Genomic DNA, 12,134 nt, shown 5'->3' with positions numbered 1-12,134 from the left:
TAAAGACATGACTAAATCAGAGTATGACACAGTGGAGCTCAGCTTAGCAATATTTCTTCAGTGATAAAAGCAAGCGTGAACCAGATATTTCACATTAGCAAAGTTAAAGCTGAATCAAAGTGTTCTATAGACATTTTGGCAAATAGCAAGTGTAACTACAATTTCCATCAGAAATGTGTTCAGGGCACAAAAAAGGACTTTCATTTTCTCCTGGAAAATTTTCAGTCATCCAACTGATAATAAAATCTAACCAACTAGGCAACTATTTAACTTAGAAACAGCTTGAAGCTTGAAACAGATATATAACAAGATGTCATCTGCATAGAGTGATAAGAAATCTTAAATTATGCTGAAAAGGGACTAGATATAAGAAAAAAAGAAAAGGCCCCAAAACAGTACCTTGCAGCACACACTAGGCAAGAGAACGGGAAAAACATCTTTACTTGGAAGCAGCTACAGGAATTATTCAGAATCTTTTTCCTGCTTACACTAAGGGAAACCCAGCTCTTCATAATTCATTGTGAGTTAGCAATGCAATGGGATGCAGCCTCAACTAAAAGTTAGCCACAAGGGACAGGGAGGTAAGTTATTGCTTTAAGCCACTTCTGATTGTGAAGAGCATTAATAATATGGACAAAGTGTTAAGGATCCTCATGAAGTTATTAACTGGCTTTTACTGCTGTGCACTGCTGTTTCTGCCACATTTAGTCTACAATCACAAGAGAAAGATGTAAGTCTATACCAGCACTCAAGCTCTTTCCTGTGCGTTTGCTTAATCAGCTTAATACAGGTCAATTTGAATGTTATGGAGCAATTCAAGAGGTCTAGTGTTTCATCAGTGTTCATATATGGTTTTACCTTCTTTTTTTTAAATGTAGCTTTTAACAGCTTTATCAGAACACAATAGAAGTTGTTTCATGGTAGTTTATCCAGTGAAACTTAATGATTCCAGCTGAGCAAGCATTTGGTGACAGTGCAGAGGAAGAACTCCTCTAACAAGAAGAAACCTGTTGCATGACCAAATCCAGGGAAGGCTGCCTCTAATGAATAGGATGAGTGGAGAAAATATCAGTATTGAAAAACAGAAAATAACCACCAAGCCTTGGTGAGCCAGTAAGCTTAGATCAGAAATATTCAGATAGAGAGCCAGACTTAAAAAGGCACAGAGATAGTGAGAAAACAGAGAGAATAAAAAGTTAATTAAATGAGAGCAGCAGTACTGGATGATGGAGGTCAACCAGGAACTGGCTCTTGTAGCAGCATAGTTAGGAGCTGCCAGTAGCTCTAAGCTTTGCTTCAAAAGTAGAAAGGGTTTCTGACTCTTAAATCAAACCTGGTTCAACAGGGGATCAGTTTAAAAACACAATGAAGCTTAGTCATTAAGGGAATTAATTTTATTTTTATTTCCGGAAGATGAATGTGATCTTTATTGCTAGTTCTGATCAGTACTGATTTTGGATCACTGCCAGGCTTTTATGGGGTTATTCTGATGAGGAATTAGAATAGGGAAGTAATACATGTGTAGACTACTTTTCAGCATCACTCTGACAGAGGATAGTCCTAACTTTGACAAGGTATAAGGCCTAAGGATATATTTTTTAAATAATATACAATATTTAATGAAATGTTCTGCTCATAAATATCACAATAAAAACAGATGCCATGGTAATGCCAACCAGAGTAACTGTTTGCAAGGTCTTAAAAACAAAACACTTCTTGATTTAGAAATTAAAAAGTTTACAATTCACAATGTTCTTATAGTTCAATCGATTTACTTGGTCTGATTTACAGGTAAAAGTAAATTTTTGGGTAATGTGAAAAGTATTGGCTCTACCATAGATCCTTCAGGAACTCCATGACTAACTTCTGCATGTGGAGAGGAGTAAACATGAGAAAACTGGAATCTAGTGAACAAAATTAAGATTATGGATAAAACAGGAGTTTTGAGTGAAGTTCATCCGTGAACCCATGATGAAGTTGCCATTTTAGATAAAAAAAAAAGAGAGTATAGACCTGGAGGATAACACACAATCCAGTTGTATTTTCCATTTTAGTTTTCAAATTAGTTTTAGTCTAGTAACAAGGAGATGTTTGGTTAATGAAGAGCATTTCTTTCATTCATTCAATTAATGAATTACTCTTGCAGTAGTTATTTGTAGTAATGAACCTACAGAGACTGTTACTTCACTAGCAGTTTCTAAACAGATGCAATTTAAGAATATGTATTATAGTCTGGCAATATATAGTCACTAACTATTACAGTCACAATGAAAGCTACAGCTATGACTACAGCTGTGAAATGTATGTAGTGGAATATAAAATTGCACCAGTACTGTACTTAAGTAAATGCAGCCAATTACATTTCACTACTGGTTGGGTTTCATACTTATAAAAGTCTGACCAAGTCACCAGTGGCAACTTAGTCCACCTACATTGTCCTTAACGCAGCTGAGACAGTAGTCAGCAGAGCCTAAATGGCTGAAGTGAAGAGCGGTGAGTCAGAGTGCTTCAATCACTCAGCAGTCTTTCCCTGAGAGGCTGTATGTAGATAGTTCCCTTGTTATTATGTCTTCGGTTAGAGCTATGGAAACGTGTCCGAATCATATTCGTGTGTGCCTTAACACTTAACATGAGATATCTGTCATGAATAATGATAGAGAAAGCGTAAAGGAAAGTGATGTTGTAGTGGGGATGCACAATGTTTCTGAGCATCACCAGCAATTTTAGTAGAAGCCCTGCATGTACAGCTGGTGGAAAAAGTATTCCAATTCTCAAGTACAAGTACAAAACTAGACCTCTTAATCAAAATGTACATATAGTACAAATGTTTCAAATGTAACAGGATTCATTATTCATCTCAATAAAACCACCAGTGTGGTTTTTTAAGTCATTTTGAATATTTTTTCTAATAGACCTACTTCTTATGTACCATTGTAAAGTTTTAACTGAATGGGATGGAGCTAATATGGGTGAATGGGTTTTTATCTCTAGGGCTTAGAGATAATGGTCCAAAAAAGTGAAAAATATCTAGTGGGCAGCAATTAAAAGGGTGAAATGCCTTGTTGATGTCACTGTAGAATGGCCAGATTCCTATGCAACCAAACAAGCTATGCAGAAGAGCAGCTCTGAATGCACACATTCAACGTTGAATCAGATGGGCTACAGCAGAAGAACACACTGTGTTCCACTCCTCTCAGAACAGGAAAATGATGGTAAAATCCACATAATGCTCAAAAAATTGCACAAAAGAAGACTGGAAAAATACAACCTGGCCTCATGAGTCTTAATTTTTGCAACATTTGGAAGGTAGAGTTGTAAACAACATGAAAGCTTAGATCCATTCTGCTATCAATATCACCAGTTCAGGCTGCTGCTGGTGGTGTAATTGTGTGGCAGATATTTTTCTGGTACACTTTGGGCCCTTTAGCACCAACTGAATATTGTTTAAACACTGCAGCCTACCTGAGTATTGTTGCTGACCATGCTCATCCCTTCATGAGCACAGTGTGCCCATCCTCAAATGGCTAATTCCAGCAGGATAATGCACCATGTCAGAAAACTCTAATCATGTTAAAGTTGTTTCTTGAACATGAGAATGAATTTACTGTACTCAAATGGCCTCAACAGTTACCACATTTCAATCCAGTAGAGCACCTTTAGGATGCGGTAGAACAGGACATTTGCATTGTGAATGAACAGCTGAAATCTACAACAACTATGTGATGCTACCATGTACCAAAATCCTCCTTGCTGAGTCTGCCATGAAGAATTAAGGAAGTTCTGAAAGCGAAGGGGGGCAAAACTGATATATCGGTCACAGGGTAACTAATGAAGTGGCTGGCTTATTACTAAATTATAGGAAGTGTTATTCCATAAATATTTATATGTTGTTTGCTTTTGTGGATACTTCAAAGAAAGGTTGTTTTTTTTGTACAAAGTTGGTTCCAATATAGAAATGATACATAAAGAGCATGGGCTCGGTTAAAACAACACACTAATTTTTTGTGTTTTGGATGAGCAAAATAAATAAAATAAATACATGTTTTTACTTTTATTCCAATTCAGTCTGGATTTTTTTTTGTGCGCAGTGCAGATTTTCTGTGTGGGGAGACCGTGTCAGCAGTGCGCGATTGCTCACGCGCACAGCTTAGAGGGAACACATATATAGTAAATTAAAATTTGTATCTAAAATGCAGTGAAAGTGAAATGGAAAAGTAAACAAGTACTTTTTATTAAAGAAATATACTTTGCATCTTTTCATTGTTATTACTTGTTTGGATTGATCCTGCTAGGAATTGAAAGAGCAGTGACAAAATAATTCTGTAACGCTGAAAAGAAACCCAACTAAAAATGTGTTACTTTTCACTCAGTTCCCAGGTAATGCACCTAATCGCAGTCTGCAACTCTGTCTCCCTGCGGGCCTGTAAATACATCCTAGCATATTACTCCCCCCATTCCCCATTGCATGACACCATCCCTGCCCCCACCTTCAGCTGACTGCACCTGTCACCTGGGGGCCTCTGCCTACATTCAGGATCAATTTACATAACCTCATTTAGCAGTTCACAAATCAGAGCCATTAAGAGCTACTAACAGGAACCAAGGGTTCTAATTTAGCTTGCCTTTCACAGTGGGAAAATTGTTCAGTTCAGGCCTACAAATAAAGATTCAGGTCTTGGCTTTGATTGTTGATTGTGATGGTAAATGTACAGATGATTAGAACAGATTTTCTCCCTGTATTGATTTCCTGCCAAAACACAGCAGGCACTGGTCCTGTACTGGGAAACCACAAGAATAGGTGAGTGCTAAAGAGTTTGTGGCAGACATTGATATGTACATATATTAAGCATTTTAAGTATAATGCATTTAATAAAATCATTATAACGGCCTCATTTTTTGGCATGGCTGGAGGTGCACTTACATGTATTAGTAGTTGTGCTGGTTATTGCATGTTAAAAAAATCTTGAAATTATTCTCTGGAAAATGCGGTGAAAGTGACAGCAAAATTAATCAGAGATTTGAGGATTTATTCAAAATGACAGTGTATTTACAGTAACCTAGCACTGTCATTTCTCTTTGCGCATTAGACAATATCCCTCAAATTTTAGCTGAACAATAATTTGAAGACTAAAATGTGTTTATTTACATTTGTGTGGCAACGTGACAGTAGCAAAACCAATTCAGAGTGGTGAATAGCTGAAGTCAAGAGCTGAAAAATTATTTTCAATCTGCATTCAATTTGGCAAAGATGGGGCTCATGGAATAAAGAGGCTGATTCAGATTTCCACTTGTTCAACACTGAACTTGGTGGTACGGCATTGTGAATGTGGGATTTTAGGGAGCAATTCTTTTTTTTGGGGGGGGGGGGGCATGTTTAATTAATCAACAAATCAGCACTCTCCTCACTAGCGTTCCAGGCCCATATGTTTGCACTTCACACTGTAGGATAAGGAGGAGGCTCCATAAGTGATGCATCCAGCCGCCTACAGATTTTGTCTACTGCTGCTGCAAAATGTGATTGCATAACATCAGTCATCAGCAGGCAGATAAGAGCTTCAATAACAGTAGGCCCATAGAGTTGGCAAGGTTCAGACCATGTGTGATGAAAGACCCAGACACATGCATTGACTGTATAAAAGCTTTGGGGGTCAAGTCACACAAAAATGAAAATGTTTATGAGGTGTGATTCAGTAAAGTGGCCCTGTCCAGCTTCGGTCCAGCTCATTTTTAGTCGTTTCACTTGAGGATAATTTATTACAAGTGTGCAGAGCAGGTCTATGTGGGGGTTGGGATTTAGCAGAATGGTGCTTGAAAATGCTATAGCAACCAACAAGAGGTTGTGGGCCTTTGGTAAAAGCAACTCAGATTGTGGAAAAAAAAGGAGATAAGATAGCATGCTGATTGTGAGAGTGAAACATGACATTTCCACATAACACTCTATTAAAAAACACAGTTTTGTCTGTTTTTAAGCAAATAGGCAGGCTAAACTAAATGAGAGTGAATATAAGTGTTGTACAAATTGCCTTTTGATGATTTGAACCAACACAGAGTTTTTAAGGTATTTAAATTGAGCTCAAGCATGACTTTCATACAGTTTTAGCTCAGAATACATCGTTCAGCAGATGGACTTACTGAGGCAGCTTGACTCAAACTCCTTCCCCCCCCTAAAAAGTCCAAGCCTGAGTGAGATTAAATGTTAACAAGAAGTTGGACCCAAGCCATTCCCTTTTTTAAGCCATTCCCTTAAAAAAGGGACAAGGGGAGAGACAACTGTTGTTGGTGTGTAGCCTAGACGAATTACTTTTAATGAACATGTAATTAATGGAAATAGACTGAACGGTTTCAAAGCAAACAACGATTCTAATTGATTTGCATTTTCCCTTTTTGGGCTCTCCGATTCCTTTTGTCAGGCCTTTCTATTGATTACCCGCTATGTGTATCGCTCCGCATGTGTTTTCCTTCATTAAGAGATAACGGGTTCCTGATTACTCCCATCCCTGGGTTTAATGTTGCTTAATGTCTACTTTGTTCCCGTGTCATGTCGGAGGGCAGCGAGAATAATGAGAGAGTGGGTGGGCCGTGATTGGCCTGCAGTAAGGCAATAGTGTTTTGGACGCCGGCTGCAAGGGGATCAGTGAAGAGGTTAAAAAAGCAGAACCTTTAGGGCTGGCTGAAGCGCAGCGTGTGGCCCCTGAGTCCGATTCACTCTCACTTACACTGCTGTTTTCTGTTAAACTGCCATTTGACTATCAACACCTGACACTCCTATATTGAGCTGCCTGTCAGCCTGACATCCATGAAATGTGTGTTACAGGCTTTTTTCTTTCTCCCGACTAAGTGTTTAACATAAATGCGCTGCCATGCAGCTTCTCTTTGGGGATTAGGATATAAACCCCCATTCTGTCGATTTCCGTTCATTTAGCCTGTAAATTGACCAAGTAAGAAACCACATAGCCTATATCCTACTGAGCAATTCAGCCACCGGAATAACATACAGTGACAATTGGCCAAAAAGGAGAACTACCGCGTTGTGAACAGAATTGCATGTTAGCTAATTGTTAATTTAAGCGGCTCGCAGTGGCTAATTATGTCGGCACAGCCAAGCCATTTGCATGATGGACCAGCCACCTGCCTGAAGGCGCTGCCAGGGCAAACTATATAATTACTGAACAGCAGTGGGGCAATTTTTGACTGTCGCCCCTTTTGTGTCACATGAATTCCTCGTAATGACATATTTCATTAGGGGGGCAAATATCACCCCTCCTCCTGTAGCCGAACAAAACATGCAAGTCTCAACAGGTCCTAATATACAGGACCTATTTACATCCACCTCCACCCCGTGTTTTTATTAACCTGTAGTTATGTGCGTCTTTACTGTGAGTTAGATGGACGCGCTGTGCCTTTTCTCAGCTCGGCTCATATAGACTGTGCTCTGGTTAAAAGGGACCATGGCTTTTCTTAAAGTGATTGCAGCCTGAACTCATTAAGCTGTCAAATGTCCAGGCTTTGGGATCTTGATTGCTTATTGTGTAGAAACATTCAAGGAATTTTTTTTTCAGTCTGCAAAGAGACGCAGCCTACCCCACCATTCACTCACACAGGAGAATGGACTGACTGCTGGATTATCCATGGATTCAGTGCGGTTTAATCAAGTTGTCCCTCTTTACTGAGAGCATATGGGAAGTTTCATTCATTTTATGCTTTAAGTTTTCACGTTAGGCATGTGTGTGAAGCTTTTAATGCTTACTGGGCAAAGCAAAAAAGAAAAATCAGGGTAACTGGTTTCGACTTTTAAGGTTTCTTACCTGAAAATGTTACCATAGAGCTCTGGAAGAACTATTCATAGCAGTGGCACATATAACAATACCAGATACAAAAAAGAAAGCTTAGTATTGGTCAAAAATTGTAAAAAATAAATAAATAAAATAAAGTATGGTTAAAAGTAGGTGGACTCATTATACCTATCAGCTGAGAATTACTATCATTAATTTTTATTTGGATGAAGTACTCCCAATGCTGTAGGTGGTCAGTGGTAACTGCAGTGATGAGTAGTTACTAAACAGAAGCTGTTTTTACTAAAATCTTAATTTGTAAATTGTAGCTTTCAAATCAGTTTAGAAGAGTAATAGAAAACAGAGCTCGGAGTAAGCCCTTGTATCTTTACATTTACATATAGATATTGAGTATATCCACTTAGTTACTCTGCAACACTCCTTTTAATATTGCCGAACATCCTTTATAAACTAAACACACTTTTTTGTGTTAATTCCTCTAAAAAATGTTATTATGGCCTATAATTCATAAGTGCTCTCATATTTATAGCATGCAAATCAATTTCAATTCACTTTAGGTCTCACTATTTGAAAGGGATAGCCTTGGACTATTCAAACCTTCATTAAATGGAGAAGTTATTGCTGCAGGCCTATAGAGCGAGCAGTGGCACCCGGGTCGGTCTGGAGGGTCTGGTGTTAACGGGGTTAGTGATGGCTCGTTGGTTTCTAAAGGACTCCTGCTGGTACTGTACACAGACATGACAACTCCGCTTTAGTCTGGTCTCATTTAATTGGCATGTTTAACAGGAGCACACACAGCGTGGGCGCGCACACCAGCTCACTCATTTACTTGAATTTCTATCCTGATGAGGACCTTCCACACAGAGACTTAAGTCTCAATCCAGCCTTATTCTTATCCACATTTCTGTCAAATGTCAAAAGTATGTTTACATTTATGTGGCATTGGGTGAGTGCACAAAACAAACATATTTCACACTGTTACTTTTGGACAAACACACAAGTAGAGTAGTTTTGAAGGTATGGAGAGTTGATGAAACAATTCATGTATTGTGCCATAGAAAACTGGGTTGGTTTATGATGCTTGGATATGAACCTGCTCATTTTGTCTTTTGGATTAAAAAAAAACTATACCCACTCAGGTCACAGAGAATGGCAGTAGCCTTGCAGTGTTTATAAGATCCTCTCCTGAAATAAGCTCATACAGACCCATGAAAGCAGGCTAGGGCCTATTCTGAAGGACAGGGGAACTAAGGGCCATGGCCAAAATATAGTTCGGAGGATTTTAACAGTACTTGTAAATAGGTATTTTTTTTAGCGATGGAAAGGTGGGGAATGTCTACAAAACTTAAAGTTTAAAGAAAATTAACAATTTATTGTTGTAAAGTATAAAGACTGATCAAAACATTTCTTTTTTTGTTTCTAAGTGTCTTAAGTGCACATGTGTAAAAATATGCTGTGAATGTTTTTTTCCCAAGTTTGTACAATATTAAGTAATTAAATGAGAGCATTAGTATTAAGTATTTGTAGTACGCGTTTTATAAACTGCTTTTCACAAACAAGCTGTCACAAAGCACTGTACAACAAAATAGCTTACAATAAATAAGAAAATTAAGTGCTGTAATGGCAATACAAAAGTTAAGACACAGAATAAAGTTTACTAGTTGATAAAGTAAAGTAGCTTAAAAAGTATCAACAAAGTCGGTTAAGCAAAAGAAAAGTGTTTTATTTTATCAATACATTTTTATCAATATTTAGAGGGTTCTTTAATACCCCAGTTTACATGGTATGTCATCATGTAACAAGAGAATGGAAATCAGGTGACACTGCTTCTAAACATGGTCACTGAATACGAGGTATAATGTCCACTGTTTAAGTTAAATCCAACTAGATCCTGGTGTCCAGTGCTACTCATAATGCCAATTTCTACAGCCCGAAACCCTTAGCCTATTACTTATTATTCTTTTTCTACCCCGAGTCTATTCTAATTTTATGGCTACTTACATTAAGAACTCCTAATGTATCTTGAACTTAAGTCGAACTGGGTCTTCGATGGATACAGGTAGAAAATGATTTCATTAGTTTAGAAGAAGAGAGCCTACGGTTAACATGTGACACCCACACTGCCTGCCCTCCAACCGCAGATATAACCGTGTTATTGCACATAACTAAGATTTCATTTTTGTAACAGATTTTCCTTTCACTTTAAAACTATCAATAATATAAGAAACTTAACCACCTGCTATTTTATAACATTTAGTTTGTTGGTGTTTGTTTCTGATTTCAAGTTTAACCTTTGGCTTGTAGTATGTCCTCAGTGTGAATCTACATAAATAAGTTGTGGGTATGTATTCCTGTCTAAATAACAAGTTAGAAATAAGTAAGTACACAGAGGTTAGATTTAATTTCTAATATTTTCAAGAACAATTGCCTTATTTAATAAGCTAGTGAAATAAAATGCTTTCCTTTTATCTGGGCAAACTGAATATGTATCATCTATTAAACATGCATTTGTAGCTTTATTAGAAATTCTCTTTCACTGTCGCTCAGTTTGGGCATTCAGGTTTTCTGTGGCCAGAACTGGTTGATATCATCCAACTCTGACAAAGAAATATATGCAGTATCACTGTTTCCCTTTTACTTTACAAATTGTCTGTGTAAGCCTAGAAATCAGAACAAATTACAGTTTCTAAGTCCTACTCTGTGTCAGTTTTTTAAATGATTTATTTGCTTTCTGTAAAACAACAACAACAACAAATCCAATATTTTATAAAATTATCTAAACGAACATAATTTGTGGCAACCACTACCATCATAAAAAATGGCACGTGACCACATGAAGCTTCTGTTTTGGGAGGTTTCAATATGTTGGTGTGTGTATTTTGATTTTAAGCAGCCTAAAATTTGTTTACATTTCTAAAATCGAATTTGTCTAGAACTAATTTTTCAACCTCTTGTCCTACTCTGGCAATGGAGGTGCAGAGGCCAGCACTCCCCTTTAGATTTCTTAATATAAGATGATTGCTAATCTGCACCCCCCTTTTTATAGACCCCATCCTCATGTTGTTTCATTTAGAAAAACCAAACCAAACAATATAAAACAAACAATTAAAAAAATCAAAACTGACACTCTTTTTGACGGTGACTTTAACATCTATGCAGATGACACTCTCCTTACAATCAATTACCTTAATGCAAAAAACATGTTAAATCTACAAAACCTAAGAGCCTGGTGATTATTTAGCAGAAATCTCTTATGCAAGAACTCTGAATAAGTTTTTTCCAGACAATTTAAAGTGCTTTACTTATTTTGATGTTATTACAAAATGATCAGGAACAAGTGAAATATAAATCTAAATGTTTCAGTGTCATGTCTAATCCAAATACAGAATTTTGCATGCAAATTTATGAGTATTTAGAAATTCTGCACCCTACTGTAAATAGCATAACATACCTGGGATTTTTTCTTTTACTTACTTTAACAATTCCAAAGGAGAGATGAATTTTTGTTGATCACTTTAGGGAATGTTTTTAATTGCGATTTTGATTGTTTTATATAGATTAATCAATTAAATTATGAAACTCTAGAGAGCTCATTTTAATCTTTTTTTTTTTTATCCTTTTTGCATTGAGAGTTTCGAACAAAGTTACTTCTTGAAATTTTACAGTGGCACCACGACATCGTCCTACATGAGAAATGAGACTTAACCATCTGCAAAATTCTCTGCCTTAATTGTCCTTGAGGAATATGTTGAACCCCAGCTGCCAAACATGATTAATTTACAGACTTCTTTTTTTATACGAGAACATCTATTTACAAGTTTCGTCGGTTTTTGGGTTTTGCATGAAGTCCATTAAGTATTGAATTGAAAAGTCGTGTGATTTGTGCCGTTTTCTTTTCTTTTTTTCTTTCATTCTTTCGGGTTCTTTTTGTTTTGTTTTGTTTTGTTTTTTTTTTTTTACCCAAGCAGTATTATTAAAATGAAGATAAATTGCAGCCAGTCTCAGGGAAAATTTTCTCAAAAGAAACAAAGCCAACACCGAAGATATATAAAATGCACTTTGTTCATCAGAGGGAGAGATAAAGAAAGACTCCACTCAGCGAGCTCTGAATGCTGCATTTCATGCCTTCAACAATTATGCTGAAAGGTCAAGTATTACAGCATCTTGTGTTCCGCTTTGCATGCAAAGTATTTCAGTTCGCAAATGACCCTCGTTTGCGCTCTTTGCACAATGGCTCGAAGAAGCAGATAAACGTAGCACAATTAAAGATTTTTGCTGCTAGCTCACAATAACATTTACCAAGGGGGGTGATTGCATTTGCTGTGTAATTGTCCTATTTGT

The sequence above is a fragment of the Copadichromis virginalis genome, linkage group LG19 (assembly GCF_057382275.1).
Source record: "Copadichromis virginalis isolate Kocher_CV1m ecotype Utaka linkage group LG19, C_Virginalis_male_GT1.1, whole genome shotgun sequence".
NCBI lineage: Eukaryota > Metazoa > Chordata > Actinopteri > Cichliformes > Cichlidae > Copadichromis > Copadichromis virginalis.
Note: the sequence above shows the minus strand (reverse complement) of the source record.